Source organism: Pongo pygmaeus, chromosome 6 (genome assembly GCF_028885625.2).
Source record: "Pongo pygmaeus isolate AG05252 chromosome 6, NHGRI_mPonPyg2-v2.0_pri, whole genome shotgun sequence".
NCBI lineage: Eukaryota > Metazoa > Chordata > Mammalia > Primates > Hominidae > Pongo > Pongo pygmaeus.
The window spans coordinates 87578520-87592008 of record NC_072379.2 but is presented as its reverse complement, the minus strand read 5'-3'; the positions used below and the strand labels follow the sequence as shown (position 1 = coordinate 87592008).

At 39.0% G+C, this 13489-nt stretch overlaps 1 long non-coding RNA gene across 1 annotated transcript; it reads left to right on the top strand.

Moving 5' to 3' along the window:
• The first annotated feature begins 4714 nt into the window (after nucleotides 1-4714).
• On the top strand, nucleotides 4715-12336 carry LOC129040989 (uncharacterized). Its single transcript, XR_008503754.1, has 5 exons — nucleotides 4715-4821; nucleotides 6411-6551; nucleotides 8612-8760; nucleotides 9764-9849; nucleotides 10491-12336. It is a non-coding gene; the product is annotated as an uncharacterized LOC129040989 (long non-coding RNA).
• The last annotated feature ends 1153 nt before the right edge of the window (nucleotides 12337-13489 follow it).

Sequence of the window (13489 nt, the reverse complement as noted above, 5' to 3'; positions counted from 1 at the left end):
ATGTATAGGAAATATCTGTTAGAATACATATTTTTCTATTATCAAATAATGCATAATAAAACATTTAGAACAATGACAGAAATGACATATTTCAAAGATAGATAAAACATAAGCCAGGTGCGGTGGCTCACACCTGTAATCCCAGCACTTTGGGAGCCCGAGGCGGGTGGATCACAAGGTCAAGAGATCGAGACCATCCTGGCCAACAAGGTGAAATCCCGTCTCTACTAAAAATACAAAAATTAGCTGGGCGTGGTGGTGCACGCCTGTAGTCCCAGCTACTCAGGAGGCTGAGGCAGGAGAATCGCTTGAACCGGGAGGCGGAGGTTGCAGTGAGCCCAGATTGCGCCACTGCACTCCAGCATGGAGACAGAGCGAGACTCTGTCTCAAAAAAAAAAAAAAAAGAAAGAAAGATAAAACATGGTGATTTATCGCATTGATATGAGATGGAGCTAAAACAAAAAAGAACAAATGCTTTCAGCATACCTGCTTATGGAGTGACATTGACAAATATGAAATATCGAAAGGAAGATGATTAGGGGAGAATGAATTTGATTTAGGATGCGTTGTATTAGAGTTGATTGTGGATCTTCTGGAATATCTAAAATTTATCTAGAAATATAACTAGTTTGAGAGGTCTCTGTTTTGACAGAAAATTAGTGCCGCAGTTCGAGACCAGCCTGGCCAACATGGTGAAACCCCGTCTCTACTAAAAATACAAAAATTACCCGAGTGTGATGGTGTGCACCCGTAATCCCATCTACTCAGGAGGCTGAGGCATGAGAATTGCTTGAACCTAGGAGGCAGAGGTTGCAGTGAGCTGAGATCGTGCCACTGCACTCCAGCCTGGGAAACAAGAGTGTGACCCTGTCTCAAAAAAAAAAAAAAAGAAAGAAAGAAAGAAAAGAAAAGAAAAAAGAAAATTAGTGAATTAGTGCCACCATGACAGTATACATTGATAAAAGAAAGTTGAGATGAATATGAGGACCCATGCCCAAATTTAGGGGCTCATAAACTGCAAATGGAATCAATGAAGGAAGAAGGGAAAGAATAATCGGCCTATGTAAGCTCCAGGGTGATATAATGTCATAAAACCAAAGAGAGGACATAGTTGAAGAACCAGAAGACTGCTATAGGGTCAAACACTTTAGAGAGCGGTAGGAGAATTGGATTTGAGATAGATTTTTCATTTGGCAAAATGGAAGAGAAGCAGAAAACTCAGAAGCACACATGTTAAAAGAGTCATGATAAATTTACGTAAATGTTTAGATTTTACAGTTGGTTATTTATAAAGTCAAGTGTATTACCTAACGAATCCACCTAATTTATCATCATAGTCCAAACAAGGCATCTAACTAAGCAAGTATGTTTTTTCCAAGCCATGCATTTTTTATTAGAATCGTCTTCACAAGCAGCAATATATTCACCATCATCCCGTTCCTAGAATATTTCTATTATCCCCAGACTTCATCTATGAGTTATATCATAGAGCATCTCTCCCTTTATCTCTGTCACCTGACCCAACTCTAAAGCTCTTTCTACACAATTCAGCTTTACCTCTGCAATCAGGTATCTATATTCACTATATTACTTGACATCCATTTTTGAATGACTGTAATATGTTGTCTTTCTTCCATGAGAGCATATAATGTTCTCCTACAAGCTTATAAAAATAATGTCTCTATTTCACATGTTTTTAATGATTGGTATATAGTACAATGGACACAATAAATATTTTTAGCTGATTTCTATTTCATATCCATGCTATTGCCCCCTCTGAGGGAGTTTTGTCAGCTTTCCACCAGCCACACCCCTTAATTCTTTCAGAACTCCAGTGCTGCCTGAGATTTCCTGGTTTAATCAGGCCAGTAGCCTATTCATTTGCCCACACACTTCCTACTTTCCAATCACTTAGTGCGATTTTGTCACAGTTGTGTTAATCCCATTTCTCCTTTATTGAGCATGCTTCTCCAGGAAATATTGCCATCATCACTCCCCACAAAATCTAGAAGGTCACTCCACACACCGTCGGGACATGTTGACTGAGTAATGCTGCTGAATACCTACAAAAAGAATAATTTTTCAATTCATTAACTTTTTGACTCAGTATAATGAAAGACATTAATTTGAAACATCTACAATTGCAATTGCCTCTAGTAAACTTTAATAACAATGTATTTATCAAAGTGTGATTCAATCACCTTGGGGAGAAAGAAAGCAGGAAATGAAGTTGAAACAAGTAAGTACCCTTCAGAGAAAACAAGCACTTGTTGACAGCTGACTAATTGAAGAGAAAGAAGGCATTCTTTTTTCAGGAACACAGGAGACTAAGATGAACAACAGACTGTCTCAGAGACAGGAAAAAAATAGTTCAGGAGGGAAATGAGAAAGAGATCACTAGTCCTTACCTCTTCAAAAAGGGATGATTAGTAGAAAATATTTTGTTATCGTTTAAGAACAAGAAATACAAATTTATCCTAGGACATAAAGACAAACACAAAAGGCATATAAACATTGTGTATTCTAGGATCCTCGTTTTCGTTCTTTGCATAATTTTTTAGTGGTTGTTCTAAGCATTGCAATATATATCCTTAATATTTCAGACTACTTAGAGTTAACATTGAATCAATTCATTTAAAATGTAGAAATCTTGCAAGGTATGAGTTCATTTACTCACCTTTTCATCCTTTTTGCTATAGTTGTCAAATGCATTACATTTACACACATTATAAATGCTATGATGCAATGTTATCATTTTCAGTGCTCTTTATTTTTTGCCCCGAAGACCTGATTTTCTATCTGATTGTATTTCTCTTCAACCTGAAGAACTTCTTTGGTATTTCTTATAGTACGTGTCCACTGGCTACATATACTTTTAGTTTTCTTTATCTGGAAATCTGTTTTACTTCACCATCATTCTTTTAGGATTATTTTCACTGGATATAGAATTTAATGTAGTTCTGAGTTTTGTTTTATTCTTTAAAGGTGTTGTTCCACTGTTTTCTGGTCTCCATTATTTTTCTGATGAGAAGACATCAATCATTCAAATCACAATTCCCTTATATGTAATGTGTCAGTTTTCTCTGACAGCTTTCAAAATATCTTTAGTTTTCTGCAACTTGCTGACAATGTGCCAGGTGTGTGCAATGCAGTTCTGACATTACCTAGAGTGAGGTCAAATTTCACAAGTTAACAGTACAGTCTTCCATAAGAGCTCCCTTATTTTGTTTCAGGTAGTTAGGCATGAGTGGGGCACGTGAGGGCTCTCCCCCAGCCACTAGGAATGTCAGGTGACGGTTCAGCAATTATCACATTGACTCTCTAAAAGTGACAAATTGGTAGCCAGTGCAAGGGAGAGGCCATTTCCTGATGATCCACAGCTACTGCACTGAAGTATTCACTGAATATAGATGCCAGAGAGAAGGAACTTCCTGGGCATGCACATTAAGAGACAAAATGGCAGAGTATGACCTTCCAAGGGCACACCACCAGAAAAGGAAAAAAAGCCTCAGATCGGCATGTGTACAACTAAACACACCACACATGCTCACTTCCCAAGCGTAAGGAGTGCACTGCACATGCAGGCAGCCCACTCTAAGGGAAGAATCGTGGGAAAGGGGCCAACCTATAAAGTCCTAGGATCAAGGTAAAACACTGCACTTGTTCTTCAAGTTGCCTGATTGGATCTCTTCCAAGTGTACTTTCCTTTCTTTCCTGTTCTAATGCCTTCGTAATAAACTTCCACTCCTGCTCTGAAACTTGCCTCAGTCTCTTTTTTTTTCTGCTTTATGCCCCTCCATCAAATTCTTTATTCTGAGGAGGCAAGAACTGATGTTGCTGCAGACCTGTACAGATTCATCGCTGGTAACTCAGATACCTTCCACCAGTAACACCTTCAGAAACTAGTTGCAAGCCCAGGGTTCCTAGGTCCTTGTTCTTCTGACCGACTGTCTACAAATTCAGGCATTCTCATTGCCCCGTCAGGTTCTGTAATCTGCTAGAAATCACTCACAGTACTCAGGAAAGTATTATACTTATAGTTTTATTATAAAGGATATAGATCAGGACCAGAAAATGAAGAGACCCAGAGTGCCGTCTGGAAGGTTCCAAACACAAAGCTTCTGTGTCCTAAGAACATTACTTTTCTAAGTCATTAATATATAATTGCCAATCACAGAAGCTCACCTGTGCCTTGGTGCCCACAATTTTTTCTGGAGTTTTTTTTTTTTTTGACACACAGTCTCACTCTGTTACCCAGGCTGGAGTGCAGTGGCATGATCTTGGCTCACTGCAGCCTCTGCCTCCTGGGTTCCAGTGATTCTCCTACCTCAGCCTCCCAGGTATCTGGGATTATAGGCACGCACCACCATGCCCAGCTGATTTTTGTATTTTTAGTAGATATGGGGTTTCACCATGTTGGCCAGGCTGGTCTTGAACTCCTGACCTCAGGTGATCCACCCACCTCGGCCTCCCAAAGTGCTGGGGTTACAGGTGTGAGCCACCACACCCAGCCTGGAGTTTTGTTATACAGGCATGATTGATTGAATTGTAACTGAAACATCAGGGGTTTGGTCTAGGTCCTGCTGCTCGTTGCACAGAAAGCCAGTCACTGAGACAATCATTATTGCCAAGGAAGAAGACTTTAATGGGGTGCTGCTGCCAAGGAGATAGGAGATCAGTCTCAAATCCATCTCCCCCACCAACTAAAATTAGGGGTTTATTTAGCAGGAAAGGAACATAATTATGTGTGGAAAAGCAGGAACTCAGGTGGGGTAAGAAACCAATCGTGATGAATGAGGGGCTTGAACTCTCATTGTCTGGTGAGTTTCAGTTCTTTCATACTTTATTTATTTATTTATTTATTTTTGAGACAAGATCTCACTCTGTTGCCCAGGCTAGAGTGCAGTGGCACAATCACCACTCACTGCAGCTTCACCCTCCTGGACTCAAGCAATCCTCCCACTTCAGCCTCCCGAGTAGCTAGGACTATAGGTGCATGACACCATGCCCAGCTAATTTTTGTAGTTTTTGTAGAGATGAGGTTTCACCACATTGGCCAGGCTGGTCTCAAACTCCTGGGCTCAAGCAATCTGCCCTACCTTGGCCTCCTAAAGTGCTGGGGTTACATGTGGGAGCTACTGTCCCTGGCATCTTCGATGCTTTTTGAGAGGCCTGGGGGTCCTTTCCTGAGGAACTCAGATAAAAGATAGGTAAGTTTCAAGCTTTAAGACCAGAAGGGTCAATTTCTATATTTATCCAAAAAAAACCGTCTAGGGGTCTGTTGTGTCAGTTTCAGAATCATTGGTCACATGATTGAACTGAATCCCCAGCCCTCCCCAGCCCCACCACCCACCATCCACCACCTACCATCCTACCAAGAGGTACAGCTTATATCACATGTAATAACATAGTTTGTCATTCTGATATGGTCAGCCCCCAGCCTGAGTCATCTCATTTGCATAAACTCGAGTGTGATCCCAAGGGCCCATCAAGGATAAAAGACAATTCTATCACTCCAAAAAATTCCAAGGATTTAGAGGTCATCTCCCAGGAACCAGGGACAGAGGTCAAATTCTTTACAACAGTGTGGTTTTCTTCATATTTATCCAACTTCTTGGGGTTTGCTGAGCTTCTTTTTATTGTTTTTAAGACAAGGTTTATCCTGTTACCAGGTGGGACTGCAGTGGCATAACCAGAGCTCACTGTAGCCTCAAACTCCTGGGCTCAAGCAATCCTCCTGCCATAGACTCTCAAGTAGCTGGGACTACAGGCATGCACCACTACACCTGACTCATTATTTTTAATTTTTTGTAGAAACAGGGTCTTGCTTTGTTGCTCAGGCTTGTCGTGAACCCCCATTGTATCTTGGAAGTAACTAACTTCTTTTGTATTTTACAGGCTCATAGGTGGAAGAGACTTGCCTTGTCTCAGATGAGACTTTAGACTTTGACTTTTAAGTTAATGAGAGAATGAGTTAGACTTTGGGGGACTGTTGGGAAAGCAAGATTGTGTTACAAAATGTCAGAAGGACGTAAGATGTGGGAGGGGCCGGGGGCAGAATGAGATTTGAAAGGGGCTAGGGGTGGAATAATATGGTTTGGCTCTGTGTCCCCAAGTAAATCTCATGTTGAATTATAATCCTCAATGTTGAAGGAGGGGCTTCATGGGAGATGACTGGATCATGGGAGCAGACTTCTTCCTTACTGTTCTTGTTTTGTTTTGTTTTTGAGATGGAGTCTCGCTCTGTCGCCCAGGCTGGAGTGCAGTGACGCGATCTCTGCTCACTGCAAGCTCCACTTTCCGGGTTCACGCCATTTTCCTGCCTCAGCCTCTGGAATAGTTGGGACTACAGGCGCCCGCCACCACGCCCGGCTAATTTTTTTTTTTTTTTTTTTTTGACTTTCAGTAGAGACGGGGGTTTCACCGTGTTAGCCGGGATGGTCTCGATCTCCTGACCTCGTGATCTGCCCGCCTCGGCCTCCCAAAGTGCTGGGATTACAGGCGTGAGCCACCGCGCGCGCCCGGCCCCTTACGGTTCTTGGAATAGTGAGTGAGTTCTTATGAGATATGGTTGTTTAAGGTGTGTAGCATTTCCTCCTTTGCTGGCTCTCTCTCCTGCTCCACCATGTGAAGATTTGCCTGCTTCCCTTTACCTTCCACCATGATTAAGTTTCCTGAGATCTCCGCAGCCATGCTTTCTACACAGCCTATGGAACTATGAGTCAATTAAATCTCTTTTGTTCATAACTTACCCAGCCTCAGGTAGTTCCTTATAGCAATGTGAGAATGGACTAATACAGGAAGGAAATTCTGCGGAGCACAGCTGCAGCTGAATTGGAACAGTACAAAATTGCCACAGTCCTGATCTTTTTTTTTTTTGAGACGGAGTTTCTCTGTCTCCTCGGCTGGAGTCCAGTGACGCGATCTCGGCTCACTGCAAGCTCCGCCTCCCGGGTTCACGCCGTTCTCCTGCCTTAGCCTCCCCAGTAGCTGGGACTACAGACGCCTGCCACCACGCCCGGCTAGTTTTTTGTATTTTTAGCACAGACGGGGTTTCACCGTGTTAGCCCGAATGGTCTCGATCTCCTGACCTCATGATCCACCCGCCTCGGCCTCCGAAAGTGCTGGGATTACAGCCCTAAGCCACCGCGCCTGGTCCACAGTCCTGATCTTTAGCAAACATACCATGATAAAAAAGAGAGTGATTAACCCTGACGCCACCATAGACCTATTTAAAAAGATACGAAGTGAGGTTTCAGGTATTTAAGACCTACAGAATGTAAATTCAGGTATTTAAGACCTACTGAATTACAAAATAATTCAATAAACTCAATTTTCTGGTTCTGACCACTTAACAACTCCACCTGAAATTCTCAGACATTATGACTAGCACTAGCATGGCAATTTTCATTTTTTGGGGGGGGCTACTCTTTTTAATAAAATGCTGGGCTGGATAGCTTTGACTCAATGGTAATTCCTATGTGACTTTGTAAATAAAATGGGCAAGATTACTCAATTTTATGTCCTAATTCTGCTATAGCCTTTTATATTTAGCCTCATAGTAATATTCTCTATGTAATCTTTGTTTGCTTTCTTGTTGCAACACTTTAATATCTTCGAAGGAAGGAATATAAAATTGATGTAATTATTGGTTTTTCTCCTGTGTGAACTGTAAGTTAATTTCCATACATTGTCTTAATGTCACTTTCTTTTAACAAAAGAGTTGAGCTTCAAGTCAGTGACAAGTAAATAAAGAACATAAGATTTTAAAAAATAACAAAAAAGAGTGTTCATCAGCTAATAAGACACATTTTTTCTTTGTTAAAAGATAAAACTACATTTCATCTATGAAAGAATTTTCTGTCAAATCTTACATGGCAAGATTGACAACAGTAATATTTTTTTCTAAAATGAAAAACATTTTCAAATGAGAGATGAACTTAATAAAGATGTAATCAGTCTTGTCAGGGAGAGGATTTACACAGTATGTAAAGAGAAGTTCAAATTTGAAATTAATGGCACATGAGAGCAGTTCTCATAGTCCAAGATCAGTCCTCAGACATTTACTTGAAGGATTATTATTTCCTTTACATTTTGGAAGAAAAAAGTATAGAAGAGGTAGGAATAAATATCAGTTATTATAATAGAAAGGTTTTAAAGAGAAAAAGAATTCATACTAACATCTTCTCCAGCTCACCTATACTATTAGCTAAAAAGAGAAATGACAAGAGTTTCAGATCATGCTGAGAAGCAAGAAAGAATAGAAAATAATGTGTCACATTCAATTTCAGCCTGTAATTTCATATTTCCCCTAAAAGGAAATATCTCAGGATACTGAATTACAAGTTCTAGCTAACAGATCGAGATGAAGCAGATGCTTTATACGAAGTAAGGTGCCAGACCCAAACTCAAATTTTTAAAGGAAATAATCACAAAATTCTTAGACCTCTTAGGTTTTCCACTCCCAATGAGAATGGAATAGAGGGTGCCTGATCTCTTTCTTCATGCTCATTTGGATGGGCTGGGGCCTCCACCAAGTCTACTGATACTGCTTGTTATGTTATTCCTGAAGTGGTAAGGCATAATAACTGCATTCTGATTCATGTCCAGGGAAATCAAGAGATGGAGAAATTGGCCCACCAACCACTTTGGTGGTAAAGGAGGAGAGTTTCCTTTGTGATTGGCCCGCACTCCTAAATTTGCCCAAGTAAAATCTACATGAGTGTTTCCCACCACTTGGAGGTGGATTGCATATAAGGGTGAGTTCACCTTGGATTCAGTCCAATAGTGCTACTGAAAGAAATCAAGGGGGCCCCCATTCACAGGGATGAAATCTCGGTGTATGCCGGATTGCTGGAGGTAGTAAGGGCGGAGAGATTCTAAAGCCACCACTCAAATAGAGACCCGTCCACTAGGGAACCAGAGGTGAGAGACTTCAATGATGGGACTCAAGTGCCCACAAAAGCACTATGAGAGAGTTACCCTAAATATCTGCCAGTTCCAGGAACTCAAATCTGGCCCACCAAAGACAAGTTAAAGTAAGCATTTCCATATTACCTTTCTCTTCTTCCCTCCAATGCTCCAAATCTAAAGTGCCCTGAAGCTATGGTAAGCTGGCATCTAAAATCAGCACTAGCTGAAGAAAAGAAAAGACATAACTTTAAATTGAGAATTTCAAATATTATACAGAAACCAACACTCTAATTTCTGAATCTAGGAAGTGTTTTGGGCCTTAAAAGGTCTTTAGGACTGCTCATTATCTACATGTGAGCAGAAAATCTTGGAACTCAAATTTAATGATGGGTAAAAGCTTCCACCACTGAAAAGATTTAAGACATAATGAGAGAACAAAAAAAAAAAAAAAAGTTTTATTAGGATTTATGCTTAGGGCTTCTTCAATGTAAAAGTAATGTAAAAATCACCCTCACATAAACCTTCTACCAACTCCATCCTATCAGGCTCCCTAGAGAAAACAACTTGTTCTTTACTCTCTCTAAATAAGGACTTAGCCTCTCCTTTGTTCATCAGAAACCTTATTAACATTTTTCTTAGACCTCGGTGGTGATCAGCAGGTGATGCTTAGGTATAAGCATATGTATAGGAATATATGCTTGGTGGCTTTTTTTCCCCAACATTTGTTACATACTGAGGTTTTGGTATATTTTTTTTCTTACCAAGAATTAGATTTAAAATTTACATGAAATCAAAAGTTACAGGGATTATACTATCTTTTGATATGTTCATTTTTTTCTCCTTTGTTAGCATTTAGGGCATACCCTCATAACTCCAATTGCCTCACTAGTAGACATTTCCCAGTCAAATAAGATATGGCCTGAGGAAACGGCCCAGTAAGTATAATTTTACTGAAATAAGAACAGAAACAAAGTACTAGTGGGTTGATGAATAAATGGGAAATACGGAAATAGATATAAGAAATGAATACCAGAATTTCTGGAAGCTCCACAGTAACCAAATGAGGAATTCGGTGCTATTGCAAGAACTAGATTGAATGAAAAAAATAAAGTTAAAGGCCAAATATAATTATTACAGACCTAATTTTTAAAAATTATGACTCTTTTAAGTGCTTACGATGCTTTAAAAATGTTTTAAAAATCTATATTTTTATGTTCTATGTAACTCACATAAAATGAGTTCTCATTAAACTTCATTTTTACTTATACAACCATGTCTTCCAATAAGTACATGTTCTATACCTTCTCAGAGTATACTCTCTGTTATGTGTTGTAGGTAGAATATACAATGGGAACAATTGTGCTCAGTTACTATTCTGCCCAATGCTGCAGCTTACCATGTATAGAGTGATAGTCTATAATACATGCATAGGACAATGACTAACATATTCTTACAATATCTCCTTTGAAGGGGAATATTCTTATTAATTTATGATGTGGTAGTAATAAATACTTAACACATGAACACACTAATATAAGCACTGATTTCATTATTTTATTTATTTATTTATTTAAAGACAGTCTCACTCAGACTGGAGTGCATTGGCATCATCATGGCTTACTGCAGCCTCAACCTTCTGGGCTCAGGTGATTTTCCCACCACAGCCTCACAGGCAGCTTAGACTACAAGTGTGTGCCATCATGCCCAGCTAATTTGTTGTGTTTTTTGTAGAGACAGGGTTGTGCCATGTCGCCAGGCTGGTCTCAAACTCCTGGACTCAAGAGACCAACCTGCCTTGGCCTCCCAAAGTGTTGGGATTACAGCTGTGAGTCACTATGCCTGGCCTCTTCTTTTTATTTCTTATTCATATTATCTAAGAATTCTAATTTACTGTCAGTGGTTATTGCTTTATGAAATCTCAGTAACAAGAAGCAAAGAAAATGAGTTCGGTAAGTGAGAATCCTGAATACATTACCAACTTTTCTGCTCATAAGTCCTCTTGTTTGAACAAACAGGAAGCATTATCATGAAAGTCTCTTCTGATAATTCCACTGCCATTCTTACATCTATCAATGATTGAAATAAAGTATAAAAAATGAGACTAACCAATGACTAATAGGATAGTAGAAGACCCTTAAAATAGTTTTATTCCTCTAGTACAGGTGGTCTTAAATGGGGGTCTTAAAAAAATGATTCTAATAATTCTCAAGATTTCTAGAAATGTTTCTTAAAAAGTAACCTTTACGTTATATCCTTCAAATTAAAAGCAAAGTGCCTTAACAGCGAAGCAAAATCATGTTCCATAGGAATAAATTTCCTCCACTCATTATGAATACAGGTATCAGAAAGATTAAAATTTGCTTCTTTCTGTCACTGACACAGCTACTCTGCTTATTCTTGCTTAGTTATTTCAGTACCCATGACAGTGTTCCAGCACATAGCTGAGTATGTGGGACAAATTCAGAACACAGAAATTATTATATTAATGCATGAATAAATGAATGAATAGTTGAAGTGTAAGTTCCTAGGAAGAAAGGCAATAAGATAAATCCACTTTTTTCCCCTCACATAGGCCTTGTTTGAAGACAATAATTACATGGCCTGAGGCCCTCTCTTTGACAATACTTCATTTTTACTTAAAGAGGTCTTACCTGGTATGTAAACCTCATTTGTTTGATCCATTTAACTTCATCATTTGGGAGATATAATGGTTCTCAGACTTGTAATATTTTGATGGCATGAAACTAAAAGAATATTTGATTTGTTACATCTGAAGGATTATAAGGCTAATGAGTAAGAATAACTCAGTGCACCACTTCAGGTGATTCGTATGCTATAGGAGTTAGCAATGTAGTTCTTGTCTTTCGTTTGAATAAATTAATATTCCTAGAGTATCTACTGAGTACAAGGCCTGAGCCAGATGGAACTTGTTAGGGACTCTTGAACAAGCAGAACCAAAAGTATGATAGACAAAAGGTAGAACTCTAATTAAAAGCAGTTGAGATGATGACACAAGATCAATTGAAATAATCTGCAAAGCCCAGAATGAAGTTAGACACTTTTCATTTTAGTCTGCTGACAAAATTAAGCAATATAACATCACAAAATATTAGATTTGTTAATTACATATTTGTCTATTTTATGCTTAAGTGTATCTACATTAAATGTTAGATTAAATGCAACGTGGTGTTAGCATTAGACCCTGGAGTAAAGTCGTAGCTGAAAAACCTGTGAAAGCAAATAGTCTGTAGTTTAGTTAATAATATTCTAGCAATATTAATTTTTTTAGTTTTGAACAATGGTTATAAAAGATGTTAACATTCGGGCAAACTGGATAAAGATTACATGGGATCTATTCTGGCTATTTTTGTAACTTCTGTAAATTAAAAAGTACTTCAAAATAAAATTATTTAAAATTGTAATTAGAACAACTCTATATTAAATTTTTTTCGTAACCCTCATTATTTTGTGTATATATGTATCTATCTATAGATACATATATATATATATATTTTTTTTTTTTTGAGACAGAGTCTCTCTCTGTCGCCCAGGCTGGAGTGTAGTGGCACTATCTCCGCTCACTGCAACCTCCGCCTCCCAGGTTCACGCCATTCTCCTGCCTCAGCCTCCTGAGTAGCTGGGACTACAGGTGCCCGCTACCACGCCCGGCTAATTTTTTGTATTTTTAGTAGAGACGAGGTTTCACCGTGTTAGCCAGGATGGTCTCCATCTCCTGACCTCGTGATCCGCCCGCCTCGGCCTCCCAAAGTGCTGGGATTACAGGCGTGAGCCACTGCGCCTGGCCTGTGTTAAAATATTTTTAAAACCAAATTGTGAGTCATGTCGATGGCTTATTTGGGACTTTATTCAAGACTCTTTAGTGCCACTGACTTTAATGGTTTGCCCATACATCAAACTGAGCAACCCTAGGGAGGCATTCCTTCCTCTTCATGGCAGAAGTAGTAGTATTTTCCAACAATGACTTCTGCCTTAGGTCTGAATAGTGTCCTAAACATTTTGCCTCATGTTCATTTTAGCTGCACATTTTGAAGGGGACAGTTTTCAGTTACACAATGTTTATTTTACTATCTGGTAACGAGAGTTACAATAAATACTTCAGGCTCTGACCACATTTTGTCAGAGGTAAATATTATGCTTTCTTCTTTGTTTACAGTACACAATGATCCTCATCATTTTGAGATATTTCTATATCAATCTCCCATCTTTCTTTTTTTTAGTTGCTGTGATCATTTCCCCATGTATATGTTATGTGAAAGAAAAGTATTTCAGATTGTGTTCACTAACAAGAAATAGGCATTGGAAAATAAGTACATTGGGCTCAATACTATTCTGACACAATAGGAAAACCTAGTAAGATAGTAATCTTAATGGTAGCAAATGTTATTAACATTAAATTAAAAACATCTACACAGCAACAACCTAATGTTCATATTAATGAGAGGTAGGAACACTGATGGTAATCAACATCTGTTGCTGGTGTTAATATTCAACATTAAAGTAATCCACAGAGGGAAAATACAACTACTGCAGGTTAAATGACAACTACAGCTTTTC